Genomic DNA, 19,228 nt, shown 5'->3' with positions numbered 1-19,228 from the left:
CCTAAGGTGATTGGCTCGAATCCCGGAGTCCCATATGGTCCCCCGTGCTTGCCAGGAGCGATTTCTGAGCAGACAGCCAGGAGTAACCCCTGAGCATCGCCAGGTGTGGCCCAAAAACCACACACACAAAAATGAGTTCACAGTTCTGGGAGCCTTGCCTCTGTAATCAGGGCATTTGTTAGAATACTTGGGAAGCTGGGAGAATCTAGTTCACTCTTCATCCACCTTCTGCTGGGGGATTATGGGCAATCTTTGGCCTTCCTTGGGGTATAAAAATGTTATTCTCTACTCTGCACCTCATCTACACATGGTCAACTCTCTCCTCTTCCCTGTGTCCAATCACCCCCCCCCTTTTAATAAAGACACTAGTCCTAATAAGGTCGGGAATGCCACACACACACCCTTCTAATGACTCCAAGAGGCAGAGACCATGCAAAAGCAAGGGGTTTTTATTATACAAGCATGCAGGGGCCCTCCCAGAGGATGAGAGAGCCCCGACCAGATTTAACAAGCCTTTATATAGCTTTTTCAGACAGTGGAAAATTACAGTAGGGTGGTCCATTACAGGTAGTAGTGACACTTGACATTTGCTCAGTTACATTTTTGCAAGATTTAGATCACCACAGGTCACAAGGTTTGCAATAGTTAAAAGGTTTCTTTTTTTTTTTTCCGGGCCACACCCAGTTGATGCTCAGGGGTTACTCCCAGCTATGCGCTCAGAAATCACCCCTGGCTTGGGGGGACCATATGGGACGCCGGGGGATCGAACTGTGGTCCTTCCTACGCAAGCGCTTGCAAGGCAGACACCTTACCTCTAGCGCCACCTTCCTGGCCCCTAAAATGTATCTTTTGGTCAAGGGCAGGTTCTTGGGATTTAGGAAGGGGTGGGGTCCAGGGGATTAAGGGGGAGTCCTCGGGAAGCTGCAGAGAAAAATTATTTTATTTCTTTTGCCTTTCATTCATACTGGATTAGGACCTATCATAATGATGTTTTCAAGTTCATGCCCCTGTATAGACCTCCATATCATAGATGATCACAGTTTGAGATAGTTCTTGTGATACTCAGGCCACCATGAAGTGAAGAAGTGTTGAACCAGAATTGGCTACATATAAAGCAAGTGCCTTACTCCCTGTGCTAGGACACCAGCACATAATCATCTCATTCTTTTGTAAAGTAAAATAGTTTTAGGGGCCAGAGCAATTGTGTAGCTGTTAGGGCACTGGCTAGACTAGAGTTTAATTCCCTGCATCCCATGTGTTCTCCTGAGTATTCCCAGGTGTAATTCCTGAGTACAGAGCCAAGAGTAACTCCTGAACATCTCTGGGTATGACCCAAAATTAAAACAAAACAAAACTAAGTAAATAGGGAAATGGGAAGTGGGAGAGAGAGAGAGAGAGAGAGAGAGAGAGAGAGAGAGAGAGAGAGAGAGAGAGAGAGAGAGAGAGAGAAATGGGGAGTGGGAAATGGGGAGTGGGAGAGAGAGATATGGAGGAAAGAAGAGAGGAAGGGAGAGAGAAGATATGTCTGAGAACTTGACTTCAAGGGAGGAAAGAGCTGAAGGTACACCATAAAGTAAGAGAAGGAAATTCCTATCCCAGGTTGAAATGAGGTGATCCTAAAATGAGGGCAAACTTGATCAACACTCTTTAAGCACCACAGCTGTATAAAGGCTGAAAACCACTGGTCTGCTGCCTTGGTTATACCTACGGGTGTGAGGAGGTTGAATTCTAATCTTTTTTTTTTTTTTTTAATTCTAATCTTAACCTAAACTATTTCTTTATCCCAGGATCCTTCTCTTCCACATCCCACACTTAAGCCTTCATTATTGGTGCCAAGTCTTACTCTAAATATCTGTGCCTTCAGGTCTCTAAGCTTTTCCCATAGCCTTTCCATCCCCACCATGCTTTCTCTCCCGCTGCCTGGAAAGTTCCTACTCACTCTTCATCTCTTCTCTGAAGTGTTACTTCCTCAGAAAGTGTTCCCTGCTCAACCTGCTTTGATTGTGTCTCCCTTGCATTTATTCTCTCATAGTTTCCCTTCTTTCTGACCACACACCTCATGGCTCCTAAGTATTTATGATGGTTAATGGGAGCGCCAGATATTAATCTCTAGTCTGTAAGCACATCAAGGACTGGGATCTTTGGAGCCAGAAGCGATAGCACAGTGGTAGAGCGTTTGCCTTGCACACCTGGGCTGAACCCAGATTCGATTCCTGGCAATCCTTATGGTCCCCGAGCTTGCCAGTAGCGATTTCTCCTTCCTTCCTTCCTTCCTTCCTTCCTTCCTTCCTTCCTTCCTTCCTTCCTTCCTTCCTTCCTTCCTTCCTTCCTTCCTTCCTTCCTTCCTTCCTTCCTCCTTCCCTCCCTCCCTTCCTCCCTCCTTCCTTCCTCCTCCTCCCTCCCTCTTCCTCCCTCCCTCCTTCTTTCCTTCCCTCCCTCCCTCCCTCCCTCCCTCCTCCTCCCTCCCTCCCTCCCCCTCCCTCCCTCCTTCTTTCCTCCCTCCCTCCCTCTTTTCTCCCTCCCTCCCTCCCTCCTTCCTTCCTCCCTCCCTCCTTCTTTCCTTCCCTCCTTCCTTCCCTCCTTCCTTTCTTCCCTCTCTCCTTCCTTTCCTCCTTCCTTCCCTCCTTCCCTCTCTCCTTCCTTCCCTCCTTCCCTCCCTCCCTCCCTCCCTCCTTCTTTCCTTCCCTCCCTCCTTTCCTCCTTCCTTTCTTCCCTCTCCTTCCTTTCCTCCTTCCTTCCCTCCTTCCCTCTCTACTTCCTTTCCTCCTTCCTTCCCTCCTTCCCTCTCTCCTTCCTTTCCTCATTCCCTCCCTCCTTCCTTCCCTCCCTCCTTCTTCCTTCCCTCCCTTCCTTCCTTCCCTCCCTTCCTCCCTCCCTTCCTTCCTTCCCTCCCTTCCTCCCTCCCTTCCTTCCTTCCCTCCCTTCCTCCCTTCCTCCCTCCCTTCCTCCCTCCCTCCCTCCTCCCTCCCTCCCTCCTTCCCTCCCTCCCTCCCTCCTTACTCCCTCCCTCCCTCCCTCCTTCCTTCCTTCCTTCCTTCCTTCCTTCCTTCCTTCCTTCCTTCCTTCCTTCCTTCCTTCCTTCCTTCCTTCCTTCCTTCCTTCTGTCCGTCCGTCATACCTAGCTCTGTGCTCAGAAGTCACTCCTGGCAGGCTCAGGGGACCATATGGGATGCCAGAATTTGAACTCAGGTCCATCCTGGGTTGGTCGTGTGCGAGGCAAACACCCTTACCGCTGTGCTATCTCCCCAGCTCCACAGTAGCGGATTTCTGAGTACAGAGCCATGAGTAACCCCTGAGCACCACTGGGTGTGGCCCAAAAAACGAAACAAACAAACAAAAAAGAGGACAGGGCCCCACCAAACATGGATGTCATCCTAGCAACAACACACAGGATCCAGAAGAGAAGCCTCACGAGTATTTGAAGGAGTAAAAATACATCTTTGGGACATCTACTTCTTACTTCATATGAGCCACTTCATGTGGTATAGAACTAATGGGTGATAAGCAAAAATGTATTTCTCTGTGTGCCCTCTAGGAAACAGTGATCTCCGTGAGGATAAAATGTGGCTCCATTTTATCAGTCCGTAGCACCTTCCTCCCTGTCCTATGTATATTGTCTTATTGGAGGTAGAATAGTGGGAGGCACACCCATCTCAGCTGGATCTGTACTCAGGGTTCACTTCTGGTGGAAATCAGGGGACCAGATTTGGTGTCTGGGATCCAGCTGGGCCTGTTCAAATGTGCGAGACAAATGCCTCAAATTTTGTGCTATCTAACTCTCTTCTATGTATTCTTCATGCAAGATGTGGAACCAGAAGCTTGTCTTAGTAGTTGCATCATCTCTTTTTCTGTGGGTCAGCAATTTGAGAATGACTTCGTTGACTATCTCTACCTCAAGATCTTTTTTTTTTTTTTTTTTTTTTTTTGGATTTTGGGCCACACCCGTTTGACACTCAGGGGTTACTCCTGGCTATGTGCTCAGAAATCGCCCCTGGCTTGGGGGGACCATATGGGACGCCGGGGGATCGAACCGCGGTCCGTTCCTTGGCTAGCGCTTGTAAGGCAGACACCTTACCTCTAGCGCCACCTTCCCGGCCCCTACCTCAAGATCTTAAGGATAATCTCATGAGGTTGTCTTAAACACAGGGCTAGTCAACTGGACTTGGGCATCTGCTCAAGGCTCCCCTTGCCATCCAAGTATACTCTAGGTAGGGCATTAATATCTCCTAGGAGCAAGCCAAGAACAAGAGCAACGACTTGTTCTGTTGGTTTCATCTATGCCTTCACATGGAGACAAGTTTTCACACTATCTCATGGGTCATACAGGTCGACCCAATTCAAAGAGTGTGTGAGGCAAGGGGTGCACAATAGGGGATGGGAATAAGAGCTGGTTATGAGGAGTTGAGTGGTAGACTTTTATGCTGCCTGAAGAAGCAAGATGGGCCTGGTTTAGCGAAGGAACCACAAGAGGCACAGAGCTAGGAGAAGGTGTGGAAATAAAGGCTGTGGATTGACTGAGGCCTGAACTATGCCTGGTGGAAGTGCCTGGTGGGCGCTTCCCTGCAGGATGAACACCTATCTCAGGGCCTGACTAGTTTAAGGCCTCCATACACAAGTGCTGGGAGGCTCGAAGGCCTAGGCAGGGAGAGTGAGAAATAGTTCAACAAGAGAGACAAAGCCCCTCCACCCAAGCCCAGCCACGTGGGCGGAGCCAGACCGGCGAGCGGCGCCGGCGCGTCACTTCCGGGATCCGGGTCGCAGGGGATCACTTCCGGGTCAGCGGTGCATTGCGGCGGCGCGGAGGTGAGTGCGGCGGCGCGGGTGGCGGGCGCCGGCCCGGGGGCGGGGCAGAGGCGCCCAGACGGCGGGAACGGAGGGAACGGAGTGGGCGGGCAAGCGCGGGGGCCGGTCAGGGCGGCGGCGTCTCGGCCGCGGGCACGCGAGAAGCCTGGGAAGCCCTACCGAGAAGACGGCACCTTCTGCAAGGCCGAGCTTGCGCAGGTGCTCCTGGGCCTAAGCCTCGCCCCTGGAGCGTTGGCAGAGCCAGGTCCCCAGAGTCTAGCCCGGAGCGTGCCCGCGTCGCTTTGGGACCTTGTCCACCTTGCATGCACGCGGTGGCCACCCGTGCAGTGGGCACAGAGAGGCTCCATGTGCAAGAGGAACATGCATGGATGCTTTAGGGATGAATGCATTCCTTCTCACAAGGGAGAGAATGAGTGACATCATCTCACAACGTTTTGTTTTGTTTTTGTTTTTTTCCGTCACACCCGGTGATGCTGAGGGGTTCCTCCTGGCTCTGCGCTCAGAAGTCGCTCCTGGCAGGCACCGGGGACCCTATGGGATGCTGGGTTTCGAACCACCATCTGTCTTGGATTGGCTGCGTGCAAGGCAAACGCCCTGCCGCTGTGCTCTCTCCGGCCCTCATCTCACACTGTTTTAAAGCCATGGCAGCAAATATAGATTTATGTTCATGGATTGTTTGCTTATTTTGGTTTGGGGACCTCAGCCGGCGATACTCTCAGAGTTTATTCGTGGCTCTGCACTGAGCGATCACTCCTGGTGCTGGGGTGGGGTAGCGGGGAGATTCATATGGGATGCTGAGGATCTAAGTTGAATCTGCCGCTTACAAGGCAAGCGCACTACCCATTGTGGTAGCTCTTTGGCCCCGAATTTAATGTTTTATTACAGTGTTATAATATTTGGGGGGTCACTCCCAGCAGCGCTCAGGGGTTAGTTATTCCTGGCTCTACGCGATAGGCTCGGGGACCTTATGGGATGCCGGGATTCAAACCACCATCCTTCTGCATGCAAGGCGAACATCCTGCCTCCATGCTATCTCTCTGGCCCCCATTTTTCTGTTTTGTTTTGTTTTCAGTGTTGTAATTATTGTGGCTTTTAGACGATGCTGCGCTCCTTACTTCAGCTACTTACTTCACCCCATATGGGGGTGCCTGGGATCAATTATACTAGACAGGTCGTGTGCAAACCAAAGGACTTGCCCACTGTGCTTTCTCCAGCCTTGGGTATAATAATTCTTGAATGTAAGACCCAGATTAACTCTTGACGCTTCTTTTTCATTCCCAGGTCTGTCTCAGTTGATTTCTCAAACATTTTTAGGGTACTGCATTAAAAAAAATAAATTATTTAAGTGAATCATTGTGAGATACACAGTTACAAAGTTGTTCATTATTGTGTTTCGGCCTACAGTATCCAACTCCTTGACATTTTCTGCCACCAATGTCCCCAGTTTTCCCTCCCATCTGCTCCTGACCTCCCCTCTGCCTGACTCTAAGGCAGACATTTTTCTTCTCTATTCCTTTTTTCTTTTAGATATGGTGATTTGCATTATTGTCAAATTGTTTCATTAGAAGCCAACATACTATACTCTGGGTTTTATTAAGTCTTAGAAAAGATTTACCAGCACCACCATCCCACCACCACCACTACTACCACCACCACCACCACACCCACAAGAAAAAAAATAAGATTTGATTTGGGGCCGGAGAGATAGCATGGAGGTAGGGCATTTGCCTTGCATGCAGAAGGACAGAGGTTCGTATCCTGGCATCCCACATGGTCCCCCGAGACTGCCAGGAACGATTTCTGGGCATAGAGCCAGGACCCGAGTGCTGCCGGATTTGATTTCTGTATGTAACTTTGATAAGATTATTTTAGATTTACAAAATTATCGGGAAGATAAGTGAATTCATATAGCCAAATAATTTTCGCTTATTATTAATATCTTTTGGGGCCCCTACCTAGCGGTTTTCAGAAGTTAACACTTGGCTCTGCCCTCAAGAATCACTTCTGGTGGGCTCTGGGGACCATATGGGGTGTTAGCAATGGAACTCAGATCTGCCACGTGAAAGACAAATAGCTTATGCATTATATTATTGCTCTAGCCCTTATTTACATCTTAGTACAGTGTATCTATCACAAGTACACAACCAGTACTGATAAATTATTACTAGTTTTTGGAAGGCCCCTCAAGTAGTGCTCAGACAGCCTAGGCCCTAGAAGCTCTACCCTGATATTCTCTGCCTACCACAATCAGTGCAGTGGCCTGAGGAAGCAGCCTACTTATAGGGTGAGGAGGTTGCCAGGGTACTGTGATTGCCCAATAGTGCTGGGGCCTCCAGCTCAGTAATCTGCTGTATTTTGGGACTGTTTGATGCAGGAAATCAAACTTTGGGATACGTGCTAGTTGAGTACCCACACCCTAATGCTGTACTCTCTCTTGTCTCTGATTATGTATGATTAATGAAATAGCCCATACTTTACTGATTTACTCATCCCTTCCCTCCACCCCAGCCTATTTCTGGTCCCAGTTCCTTTGCCTCAGGCACAGCACATAATATTTAGTGCTCATGTCTCATTCCACTTCTTATGGACTTTCTTTTTTTTTTTTTTTTGGTTTTTTGGTTTTTTGGTCACACCTAACAGTGCTCAGGGGTTCCTCCTGGCTCTGTGCTCAGAAATTGCAGGCTCAGGGGACCATATAGGACGCTGGGATTCGAACCACCATCCTTCTGCATGCAAGGCAAACACCCTACCTCCATGCTATCTCTCCGGCACCCCTTATGGACTTTTATTCTTCAGTTTTGGGGCCACACCCAGTTATGCTCCAGAATCACTCCTGATGGACTTGGGCTGGGGGACCATATGGGATGCCAGGATTTGAACTTGGGTCAGCCTCATGCAAGGTGCAAGGCAAGCACCCTCACCACTATGTTATGGCTCCAGCCCCTCCTGACTTTTATGGTCTTTTAGACTTTGTTTTAGGGAAACTTGACAGTTTTGAGGAATAGTGGTCATATATTTTGTAAAAATGCGTCTCAGTTGGGATTTGTTTTTCTCAGATGATGCTGGGATTATGGTTTCTGGGAGCCTCTGCTTCTCTTGGTGCCCACCTATCCCAGCATGGTAGTCAGCGTTTCCTACCCTAAAGTGATTCCCTTCATTTTGGGGGGGAGGGAGATTGGGCTTCATCTGACAGTGCTCAGGCATCACTTCTGGCCCTGCTTTCAGGATTCACTCCTGGCAGGCTCAGGAGGACCATATCGGGTGTGGGGGGAGGGGGTCAAACCTAGGATGATTGTGCAAGACAAAAGCCTTACTTGAGCTATCCAGCCCCAAGTGACTCTTTTTCCTGCCTTTTTCTTGCAAGGAAAAGTCATATACCCTAGCAAAAAGAAGTCATGGAGAAACCCACATTTAATGAATATGAGATTGTGGTTTTCACTTAGAGACACCTGCACAAATTAAAAAAAAATATTACCCATAGATCATGTGAAAAACTCATTAATTTTTCTTTTTATTTCATTAATTTTTTTTTTTTTTTTTTTTTTTTGGTTTTTGGGCCACACCCGTTTGATGCTCAGGGGTTACTCCTGGCAATGTGCTCAGAAATCGCCCCTGGCTTGGGGGGACCATATGGGACGCCGGGGGATCGAACCGCGGTCCGTTCCTTGGCTAGCGCTTGTAAGGCAGACACCTTACCTCTAGCGCCACCTTCCCGGCCCCTATTTCATTAATTTTTCAATTCAGTCACTTAAACTACTATGGACTCGTGGATATTTGTTTTGGAGTGAGGACTGTACACAGTGGTGTGGGAGGGCTACTCCCTGTGTTAGGGAGGTTTCAAGTGACCATGCTGTTACAGGGTGCCTGGGCCACCACATGCAAGCATGTACTCTCACCCATTGGCCAGTTTTCATCTTTAGCATTATAATGTAGTACTGTTTAGTCTCTCTGTTCAAGTTTTTTTTTTTTTTTTTTTTTGCGAGTCATACCCGGTGATGCTCAGGGGTTACTCCTGGCTATGCGCTCAGAAATTACTCCTGGCTTGAGGGATCCTATGGGATGCTGGGGATCAAACCGCAGTCCGTTCTAGGCTAGTGCGGGCAAGGCAGATGCCCTACTGCTTGCACCACCACTCTGGTCCCCTCTGTGGATGTTGTTTAAACGTTGGCCTAGAAGCTATTTCAGTTGTTCCTGAATGCCCCCTTGACATATCCAATGTATATTCATGTTTTCTTTTGGTTTTTGGAAAAAACTCTGAACTCCAGGGATTGGAACAATAAAATATTAGATAGGGTGCTTGCCTCGCATGTGCCTAACCTGAGTTTGATCCCTGGCACCCTATGTGGTAGCCTGAATACTGCCAGGAGTGATTCCTAAGTATAGAGCCAGGGTGGGTGTAGTACAAAAACCAGGGGAAAAAAGACTTTGAACTCTAGATAAATATATGTTCTAGAATAGTTCTAGAATGAACCATTTCTCCAAAGCTCTAATTCCCTTTAGAAGAGAATGGCATTAGATACCAAGGCCGGGTTCTGTGTGCATTTATTGCTACTGGGATGGTCTTGAAAGGCTTCTAGACCTTTCAACAAGAGATATGTGTGTGCAAGTAAAACAGGAGTTCAGGGGCCAGAGCGATAGCACAGCCGTGCGGCTGACTCAGGACAGACCTCGGTTCGATCCCCAGATGTCCCATATGGTTCTCCAAGCAGGAGCGATCTCTGAGTGCATAGCCAGGAGTAACGCCTGAACATCACCATGTGTGGCCCAAAATCTGGGTTCACTGGGGTCTGCAACTTCTTTTCATTCCACGTAGGTCATGCTGTGTCTGGTCTCTCTGTAGCTTCCCATTGCAACTCTGACAAACCTAGCTCCCATCATGCATCTCAACTGTTCCATTCCTATATCTGCAGTAGCTTCAGGTCTGTTAACCGATAGCTCCTCTAGGTCACAAGTTGACCAAGTAGAGCACAAAGCACATCACATATAGTTCCTTTTATTTCTTGGAATAGTTTGTTTAGTCTTAGAATTCCACTCATTTCTAGAGTAAAGGCAGCATGTGATTCTCCTACCCTTCAGTCAAGTTACTTCCTACATTTGTAATATACCTGGGCTCAGAATGGCACGTTTTCCCTTTCATCCTGGGATTCCCCGACCTCGATGGTTTCTGAAACATTGACTTGCATTGCAGTTTATTCTCTGTGCCGTAAACTTTGAGAGACTTTGACAGTGCTCACTACCTTGTATTCATCATTAAACTCCTACACGGAGCTTTGCCTTCTATAGCTTTGCCTTCTCCCGGAATTATTATTTTTAGAAACTGCCTTGTATTTGATTGCGGAACTTCTGTGGTGCTGGGGGAGTGGATGGGGTGACCACACCAAGGGTGCTCAAGGGCTGTGTGGCCTTGTTTGGAACCCACGACCTCACACATTTCTTTTATTTTTTATTTTTTTTAGTTTTTGGGCCACATCCAGCGGTGCTCAGGGGTTACTCTTGGCTGTCTGCTCAGAAATAGCTCCTGGCAGGCACGGGGGACCCTATGGGACACCGGGATTCGAACCAACCACCTTAGGTCCTGGATTGGCTGCTTGCAAGGCAAATGCCGCTGTGCTATCTCTCCGAGCCCTTGGGATTATTTTTAATTTCTCTTTTTTCTGCTTTCACCTCAGCTATGCTGTTGACTCTTCAGAACATATCTATAACCTGATGTAACCTCCACTGTTTCCTGCTGCTTGGTGCTGACATGCCTTTCTGACTATCCTAAGTCATCTCCCTGGTTCTACTCTTGTTCCCCCATATGCCTGCCCATACAGCAGGAAAGATATCTTTATTTTATTTTATTTATTTATTTATTTTTTGGGGGGCACGCTTGTTTGATGCTCAGGGGTTACTCCTGGCTAAGCGCTCAGAAATCGCCCCTGGCTTGGGGGGACCATATGGGATGCCAGGGGATTGAACCATGGTCCTTCCTTGGCTAGCGCTTGCAAGGCAGACACCTTACCTCTAGCACCACCTCACTGGCCCCAGATGTCTTTATTTTAAATCATTATTATTATTATTATTATTAAAATGTTGTTGCTTTTGGGCTACTCCTGATGTTTTTGGGCTACTCGGGGCTTCGGTTCTGCTCAGGGATCACTCTTGGCAGAGTTCAGGGAATCATAGGGGCTGCTGAGGATTGAACCCAGTCAGTCATGTGCAAGGCAAATGCCTTACCCACTATACTGTTGCTTTCCTGAGTCAGATCAGTCACTCTTTTGCTCAGAGAAGAGAAGTTCTTAGAAGAATTTTATGTTGGTGCTGCTGGTTTTGATCCTGCCCCAGGCCCTCATCCCTCCCTGTTCCTCATCCTGGAGAGCTCCAGGATGACTATTGTTGACTGTTCTTGGACTTGCATTTTGCTTTGGCTGAAATTTCCCTTTCTCCAAGAGACTGTTGCTTGACTACCTTGTAGATATCATCTTCTTCCTCCTTTGATGTGGGATTCAGTTCTCGCCTGACTCACTTGGGGAGCCCATCCAACCTCTTACTACCCCTTCTGCACCATCTCCTTGTTGGAGGAAGCACTTGGTTGAAGGATCTGCTCCTGTTTTAAAGAGGAGAACAGAGACACACTGCTTCTCTTACCAAATCTTTGACTCAGCTCCTGGAATGGTCTAAAGACAGCCAGTGTGTCTGCTGTCTAGAAACTTGCCATGGAGCCACTATGAAATATTTGAGTCCAGGGCCAGGAAATAGCTATCTCATAGGACCTGGGTTTGTTCCCTGATACCACAAGACCTCCCAAGTTCCACTGGGTGTTGTCTTAATGGCCCCACACTGCTCTGGAGGACCTCCCTTCAAAAATGCTAATAATTAGGAGGTAGAGAGATGATAGTGTGATAGGCTGAGTGCAAGCTTTGCTTGCAGAAGTTCCAGGTTCAATCCTAGGCACACTTGATCCCCTGAACACTGCCAAAAGCAACCCCTAAGTCAAAATCCAAATAGCAGTTAGAATCCAGGGTAGTATTTCATGGGGTCCAGAGAGGGTAGGGTATTTACTTTGATGTAGCTGACCTGAAGTTGATCCCTGGCACTCTGATCCCTTGAACACCACTTGGAATGATTCTGTTTTTGGTTTTTCGGTTTTTTTGGGGGGGTCACATCCAGCAGCACTAGGGTTACTCCTGGCTCTATGCTCATATGGGATACCGGGATTTGAACCACCATCTGTCCTGGATCGGCTGTGTTCATGGCAAATGCCCTACCACTGTGCTATCTCTCTGGCCCCCCTGGAATGATTCTTGAGTACAGAGCCAGGAGTAATTCTTGAGCATGATTCAAAAAACGAATAAAAAAGGGGCCGGGAAGGTGGCGCTAGTGGTAAGGTGTCTGCCTTACCAGCACTAGCGTAGGACGGACCACGGTTCGATTCCCCCGGCGTCCCATATGGTCCCCCCAAGCCAGGGGCAATTTCTGAGCGCATAGCCAGTAGTAACCCCTGAGCGTCAAATGGGTGTGGCCCAAAAACAAAAAAAAAGGGGGGGGGCCAGAGAGGTGGCGCAATCAGTAGGGTATTTGCCTTGCATGCACTAACCTAGGATGGACCTGGTTTGATCCCCGCATCCCATATGACCCCCTAAGCCAGGAGCGATTTCTGACTGCATAGCCAGGAGGAATCTCTGAGTGTCTCTGGGTGTGGCTTCAAAACCAAAAAAAAAAATTTCAGTATAGTATTTCTTTTTTTTTTTTTTCTTTTTTTTTGGGCCACACCTGGCAGTGCTCAGGGGTTACTCCTGGCTGTCTGCTCAGAAATAGCTCCTGGCAGGCATGGGGGACCATATGGGACACCGGGATTCGAGCCAACCACCTTTGGTCCTGGATCGGCTGCTTGCAAGGCAAACCCACTGTGCTATCTCTCCGGGCCCTCAGTGTAGTATTTCTTAAAAAAAAAAAGAAGCATTTGGGGGCCGGAGAGATAGCACAGCCGTGTTTGCCTTACAAGCAGCCGATCCAGGACCTAAGATGGTTGGTTTGAATCCCGGCGTCCCATATGGTTCCCCGTGCCTGCCAGGAGCTATTTATGACCAGATAGCCAGGAGTAAACCCTAAGCACTGCCGGGTGTGGCCCCCCCCCAAAAAAAAAAAGCCTTTTGCTTTTTGTTTGGTTTTGGGGCCACACTTAGCAGTGCCAGAGGCTATTGCTGGAGGATCATGTGATCCCTAGGCATCTTGCATGCAAAACAAAAGTGATAAAGTACAAACCCTAAGTGGATTTCTTAGCTCACTGATGGGCCACAGCCTGCTGTTTAAAATCATGGATCTAATAATGGGCTCTGGAGAAGTCACGTGTATCCTAACTCTCAGCCAAGTAATCCCTTGGTTGGCTTTGCATCCCTTTTAACCTCAGTTCTTTGGTATTACTTCATATCCCACAATGGCTGTGAAGTAGCTGACATGCTAACTGTAGTGTGCAGTGCACATCTGGCAGATTATTATGTCCTGCTTTTGCATGACGGTGAAGGCAGGGAGGGGAGCAGAGCGTGTCTCAGGAAGCCCAAGGGATAACAGGTCTCCTAGTTAAGAGCTCATAGGTGAAGAGAACTTGTATAACTTCTGTAACTAGGAAAGGAGGACCCAGAAATACTGGCAGGCAGAGTAGAGGTGCAGAGAAGTAGCTGAGTTTCATCTTGCTGGGCACTGTACTCAGTTCACTTGGCACACTCACTGCTTCTGTGTTTGCAGTCACCATCCCCTTACATGACATTGTCTGTGTGAGAGTCTTCTATGGGAAATAATTTAAGGAAATGGAATGTTCTTAGTAGGCACATGATTGGTGCCTGCCCTATTTGAGAGCTGAGATGTAGAATATGTCCATTCCTATGCACAAACATGGAAAACGGGACATTGGTCTGTTTCTTTATTTTGGTTTTGGGGCTATGCTCTGCAGTCCTCAGGGCTTACTCTTCATGGTGATTGAGGAACCAAATGGCATGTTGGGATCAAACCTAGGTCAGCCAGATGCAAGGCAGGCTCCTGCCTGCTCTACTGTGTCTCTGTCCAATGTGTGTGTGTGTGTGTGTGTGTGTGTGTGTGTGTGTCTTAGTTCATTGTGTGTGTGTCTGTGTATTTTAGTTCATTGGATAATTATGTCTTCTGTCCAATGGGTGTGTGTGTGTCTTAGTTCATTGTGTGTGTGCCTGTGTTGTGTGTGTCTGTGTGTTTTAGTTTATTGGATAATTTTCTTTTTTTTTTTTTTTTTTTTTTTTATTAATTATTTTTTTTATTATTTTAATTATGACAACAAAGATGCAAAGAAAGAGGACAGGGTAAAGTTACAGTGGAAGCCCAATCACCCATAAACAGGATTCTCAGTAGTTCCATCGATGATATCCCAGCCTTGAACTTTCAGTCAAAGAACATTAAGAAAAACAAAACTGAACCCATGTACAATACAATTACTTTGTCCCTCAAATCCCCAGTTGTAGTACATATTGTTTCTTAGCAGCACACCATATAATCTAAAGATATTAGACTTATGTAACTCTTTAAACATTGAGGGCAAAGTACATTTATCTAGTTCCATGCACATGCTTACTAGTTTAAGTTAACCTCAAAAGTTTTAATGGGTTGTTTTTCTTAAGGATTGGAGTCAAGAGAACATAGTAAAAAACGATATTAAAGTGGCATTTGTTTGCATAGGCCCACCAAAACATAAGGGACATGGAAAGACAAATTATGGTCTAAATACATGGAGACCCTACCCCTGAAGTTTCCTGGCACAGGACTGGCTCTAGGCTCCAGGCAAACTAGTTTGTCCAATTCAAGTCATAGTCTGTAGTGGCAATACACCTCCATTCCTCACATAGTCTCTGTTGTTGGTATCATTCTTCTGTATTAAAGATCCTGGAGTCTGCATATCCCATATTGCAGTCAGGATGGTGCAGAGCATCCTCTCGTTTCACCTCACACTTAAGGGGCAATAGAGAGAACCATGTCCTGTAGAGCAGGTCATCGTTGTTGTCATGTCTTCTCGCAGGTCATTGTTGTTGTCACGTCTTCTCAGTGTAAACGGAAGTGTCTTATTAGGAGGTCGATGTCACACCCTTGGTAGTGTCTTTCCTGGTAGAGGACTGCTTCCAACTGTTGCTATAAAAGACCTTGGATGTTTCGTAGATAGCTTGCCTGGTTCCAGCGTGAATGGAGAATGCCCATTCAACTGAGGCCTATGCCAGGTCATTATATCAATATTCAGGGTGTAAGGTACATTGTAATGAGATTTATTAGATAATAACTAATCTGTATGTATAGTGTTTTCCCATTTTAATGTGTCTATGCAAACAAGGATCAATGCCACGAAGCGTTATTGGTGCATCTGGACGCAATAGGAACAAGACCAGCAATTTCCATGACATAGTTCAATCATAGGCATCAAACTGAGGAATAGTTCCACCACAATCCTTACTGAACAGCTTACAAAGAAAAGACAGGATGAAAAGTGGATAGAAACATCATGGTAGAAGAATATATAGAGAGTTACAGCAGTTAAAGAAAATAACCATAAAATATTCAAAAAATATATGTGTTCAATATGTGTTCGATTTGTGTCCTTCTAAATAGTTCTGGGATTTGTAAGATCTACTGTATGTCTTTAGTCAGAGATTGAAGCTGTGTGTTACTGAAGTTAAGAAGGGTAAATCTGGGGTACTGATGGTTGGGAGGAGCGCCCCCGCGCGGTTTCAAAATGTGGACTGGTATGAAAATGGCAGTGATAGACTGAGTATAGCTGAGAAATTATTTGCCTCACCCCAGATCAAACTACACCCCCTGATCCACCCTCTAGACCCGGCCTGGGAGTGGGGAAAACCCAGGGTGCCCCATGAGCTCCTCCCAGAAACCCACCTGGAGATCCGGAGGAAAGGGGGAGAGGGGGTTCGGGTGACCCAGGTCCGGGCCCCCCACCCTAGGCCAGGCCAAAAGGCCGCTGGCACATACGGAGGTCTGCCAGCTGCCTGCCCGTGCTGCTAAAAATCCAGCTCCAGGAAGGGAGAGAGACCCTCCCAAGCCCGAAGGACAGGGATTTAAGCCCAACCTAGGCCGGTCCCCAGACCCGGCCTGGGAGTGGGGAAAACCCAGGGTGCCCCATCAGCTCCTCCCAGAAACCCACCTGGAGATCCGGAGGAAAGGGGGAGAGGGGGTTCGGGTGACCCAGGTCCGGGCCCCCCACCCTAGGCCAGGCCAAAAGGCCGCTGGCACATACGGAGGTCTGCCAGCTGCCCGCCCGTGGTGTGTGTGTGTCTTAGTTCATTGTGTGTGTGCCTGTGTTGTGTGTGTCTGTGTGTTTTAGTTTATTGGATAATTTTCAAAAAAAAAAAAAAAACTATTTTGGCCTGTAGGCCCTTTAATTGCAACTGTTTATTTTCCAGTAGTCTCTTTATTGTTGGTATCAGAATTGAGCCAAGTGCCTTATTGAATTGAACCAAGAGCAAGACAAATGCTCTGCTGCTGCATCCCTGCCCCTGGTTTGGATTTCCTCAGGCCTCCTAAGAGGTGCTCAACTGACTGGGGGTTCTTCCCTGGCAATACTCAACCTCCTGCCTGGGATCGGTGGTTCTGTGCTTAGGCCCAGCGAGGTACTGGGTGCCACTGGACCAGAGCTGGCAGTGTCCAGAATAGAATCTGATATCTTGCCCTTGTTGGACATGTGCTCCTGCCCTTTGAGCACAGAGGACAAGGGACACCTAGGGATAAGGTGACCTCTTTTGACCTGCCACCAATATAGTCATAAACTATGCTTGATTGCCACGCTTATGTACTAGTTTTATTTTTTTCGGTTATCTTGCCGTGCAAAGCCATGCAGCTGACCCACACCGTCATGTTCGTATTTGGCATTTTAGGGAAGGGGGACTCCACAATGTCGACAGTGAAGGAGTTAAGGGTTTCTTAATTGCTGGACGTATGAGTTACTTCCTGTTTTTCAGAATTATGACTAGGCTGTCAAGAACTTTCTTTTGTTACCTGAGCCTTTTTCTTTTGAATTATTTCCTTGCTGTAAATTCTAGGAAGTCAGTTATTCACTCAAGGGGTATAATCACTTTGATGGCCTTGTAATGTATTGCCTTATTGCCTTTTTTTAAAAAAAGCGGGAATTAGGGAGGGAGAGAGGGAGAGAGTGAGAGAGAGAGAGGAGAGAGAGAGAGAGAGAGAGAGAGAGAGAGAGAGAGAGAGAGAGAGAGAGAGCACAAAGTGCAAGGTATCTTTGAATAGATAGTATTGTTTGGTTCCTGAGAACATCAGATCTCCCAGAGGCCCCATGTGTGATGTGTAACTCGTTGCTGATAGAGCACAGTCTGTGCCACACCTCCCACCCCGTTTCTGACTTTTGGCCCGGTCCTTTTATTGTACTCCAAATATTTACAACAATGTTGCTGTTAGTAACAGTAACAAATCTAAGTATCAGCAAACCCAGCAGGCTTCTCACTGTCTGAAGCATAAAACTTGAGGCCAAGGGCATTTTAAAAATGTCTGTTTATGAGGTGCCGTGAGGAAGAACTGAAAGCTTTCCTAGGCCTCAGTGTTCAGGGCTGGTGTCTGGAGGTGGGGGAAGGGCTGTTCGTTTCCTTGGGTGAAGCTGTTCTGGCAGCCACCCTGGAATTCACTTCAGAGCCAGTTTATGAGCCACCCCAAATAATCCGCCAGTGTCTGGCATCATACCTTGTACTTGCCTAAAAATGGCATTCCTAGGCTCACCATCCCACCTGATTCACCACACTCAGGCCCAGAGGCGCCTGGGCTCTTGCCAGGTCCCAGATCCTGGGAGGTGTGGAATAGCTGGTGTTTACCTCAGAGGACTCTACAACTACCCTGGCAGAAACCTATGGCCTTATCCTCTGGTCAGTGCTTGCAGCCGCACTCAGTCGTTCACTGGGCCCAGGTTAGCTCTTTGAGCAAATTTTTATCTGTGGTGTAAAGGAAAGCTCCCTTCTTGTGAATGCTGGGCTGTTTTTCCGTCTATGATGAAAATTAGAAAGTAAACAGCATAATTCTTTTTCACTATCAGGTTAAATGAGTCATATAATTTAATTCAATGTATTGTTTTAAAGTAATCAGTGTTAAAAAAAAAACAAAACATTAATGGGGCCCGGAGAGATAGCACAGCGGTGTTTGCCTTGCAAGCAGCCAATCCAGGACCAAAGGTGGTTGGTTCGAATCCCGGTGTCCCATATGGTCCCCCGTGCCTGCCAGGAGCTATTTCTGAGCAGACAGCCAGGAGTAACCGCTGAGCACCGCCGGGTGTGGCCCCAAAACAAACAAACAAAAAACAACAAAAAAAACATTAATGAGGGATCTGGGGTGCATTGGTGATGGGAATGTTGAACTGGTGAAAGGAGATGTTCTTTGTTTTTTTTTTTTTTGGTTTTTGGGTCTCACCCGGCAGTGCTCAGGAGTTACTCCTGGCTCCATGCTCAGAAGTCACTCCTGGCGAGCACGGGGGACCATATGGGACGCCGGGATTCGAACCGATAACCTTTTGCATGAGAGGCAAACACCTTACCTCCATGCTATCTCTCCGGCCCCAAAAGGAGATGTTCTTTTTGTGACTAAAACCCAACTACAGTCATGTTTGTAAACACGGTGTTTAAATAAAGATAATAATAAAAGAATTACTGAGAATTTTGGGTGCTCCGAGGCAGTCGTCAGGAGATTGGGAGCCCCAGCTGTGATCCTAAGCCAACTGGGCTCCCAGTTCAGTAAGTACCTGATGATGTGTTGTTGCTTGGGCCCTGTGGTGCCAGGGATTACTTGTGTGTAGAGGCTTCCAGGGTTGTATCAGCCGTCCTTGGGAGGACCATGTGACACCAGAAGTTGAACCTGGGTTGGCCACATGCTAGGCATGCCCCCAACCTCAGTACTCTCTCCCAACCCACTATGAGATCATTTTAATTGCTACGTTCATACTCTTTTCATGTAGCTAACAGCCATCTACATTTAGACCAGCTGCATTTCTTTCTTTCTGGGCAGAGGGGAGTGCCATACTCCACAGTGCTGTGCTCAGAGATCTCTCTTGGTGGCCTCGGTGACCCTATGGGGTTCCAGGGATTGCACCTGGGTTGACCTTATGTAAGGAAGTGCTCTACCTATTGTACTACTTATCCAGCTAATGCTGTTGTTGTTTGTTTTGAGCCCACTGACCTAGCAGTCAGTGCTCAGTGGTTACTCCTGGCAGGCAGGGGAACCATATGGAATAGGATATCTGGGACCAAACCCAGGTTACCCACATGCAAGGTAAATGCCCTAGCTACTGTACTCTCTTTCCGGCCCTATATTTCTTTTCTTATTTTTGTTTTTGTGCCATATCAGCAGTGGCGAGGGGCTACACCCAGAGTAGCACTTGAAAAGGCCAATCGTGGCAGTGACTATGCAGTGTTAGGGCTGGAACACTGGC

General features: G+C 47.5%; 1 protein-coding gene across 1 annotated transcript in view; it reads left to right on the top strand.

Moving 5' to 3' along the window:
- Positions 1-4,779: 4,779 nt before the first annotated feature.
- MANBAL (mannosidase beta like) overlaps positions 4,780-19,228 on the top strand; it is a 36,405-nt gene continuing 21,956 nt past the window's right edge. Inside the window, exon 1 of the mRNA XM_049779437.1 lies at positions 4,780-4,803. The gene's annotated coding sequence lies outside the window, so the exon portion shown is untranslated. The remainder of the gene's footprint in view (positions 4,804-19,228) is intronic.

This window comes from Suncus etruscus, chromosome 9 (genome assembly GCF_024139225.1).
Source record: "Suncus etruscus isolate mSunEtr1 chromosome 9, mSunEtr1.pri.cur, whole genome shotgun sequence".
Classification (NCBI taxonomy): Eukaryota; Metazoa; Chordata; class Mammalia; order Eulipotyphla; family Soricidae; genus Suncus; species Suncus etruscus.
The sequence above is the reverse complement of the archived record's forward strand: the minus strand, read 5'-3'. Positions and strand labels throughout refer to the sequence as shown.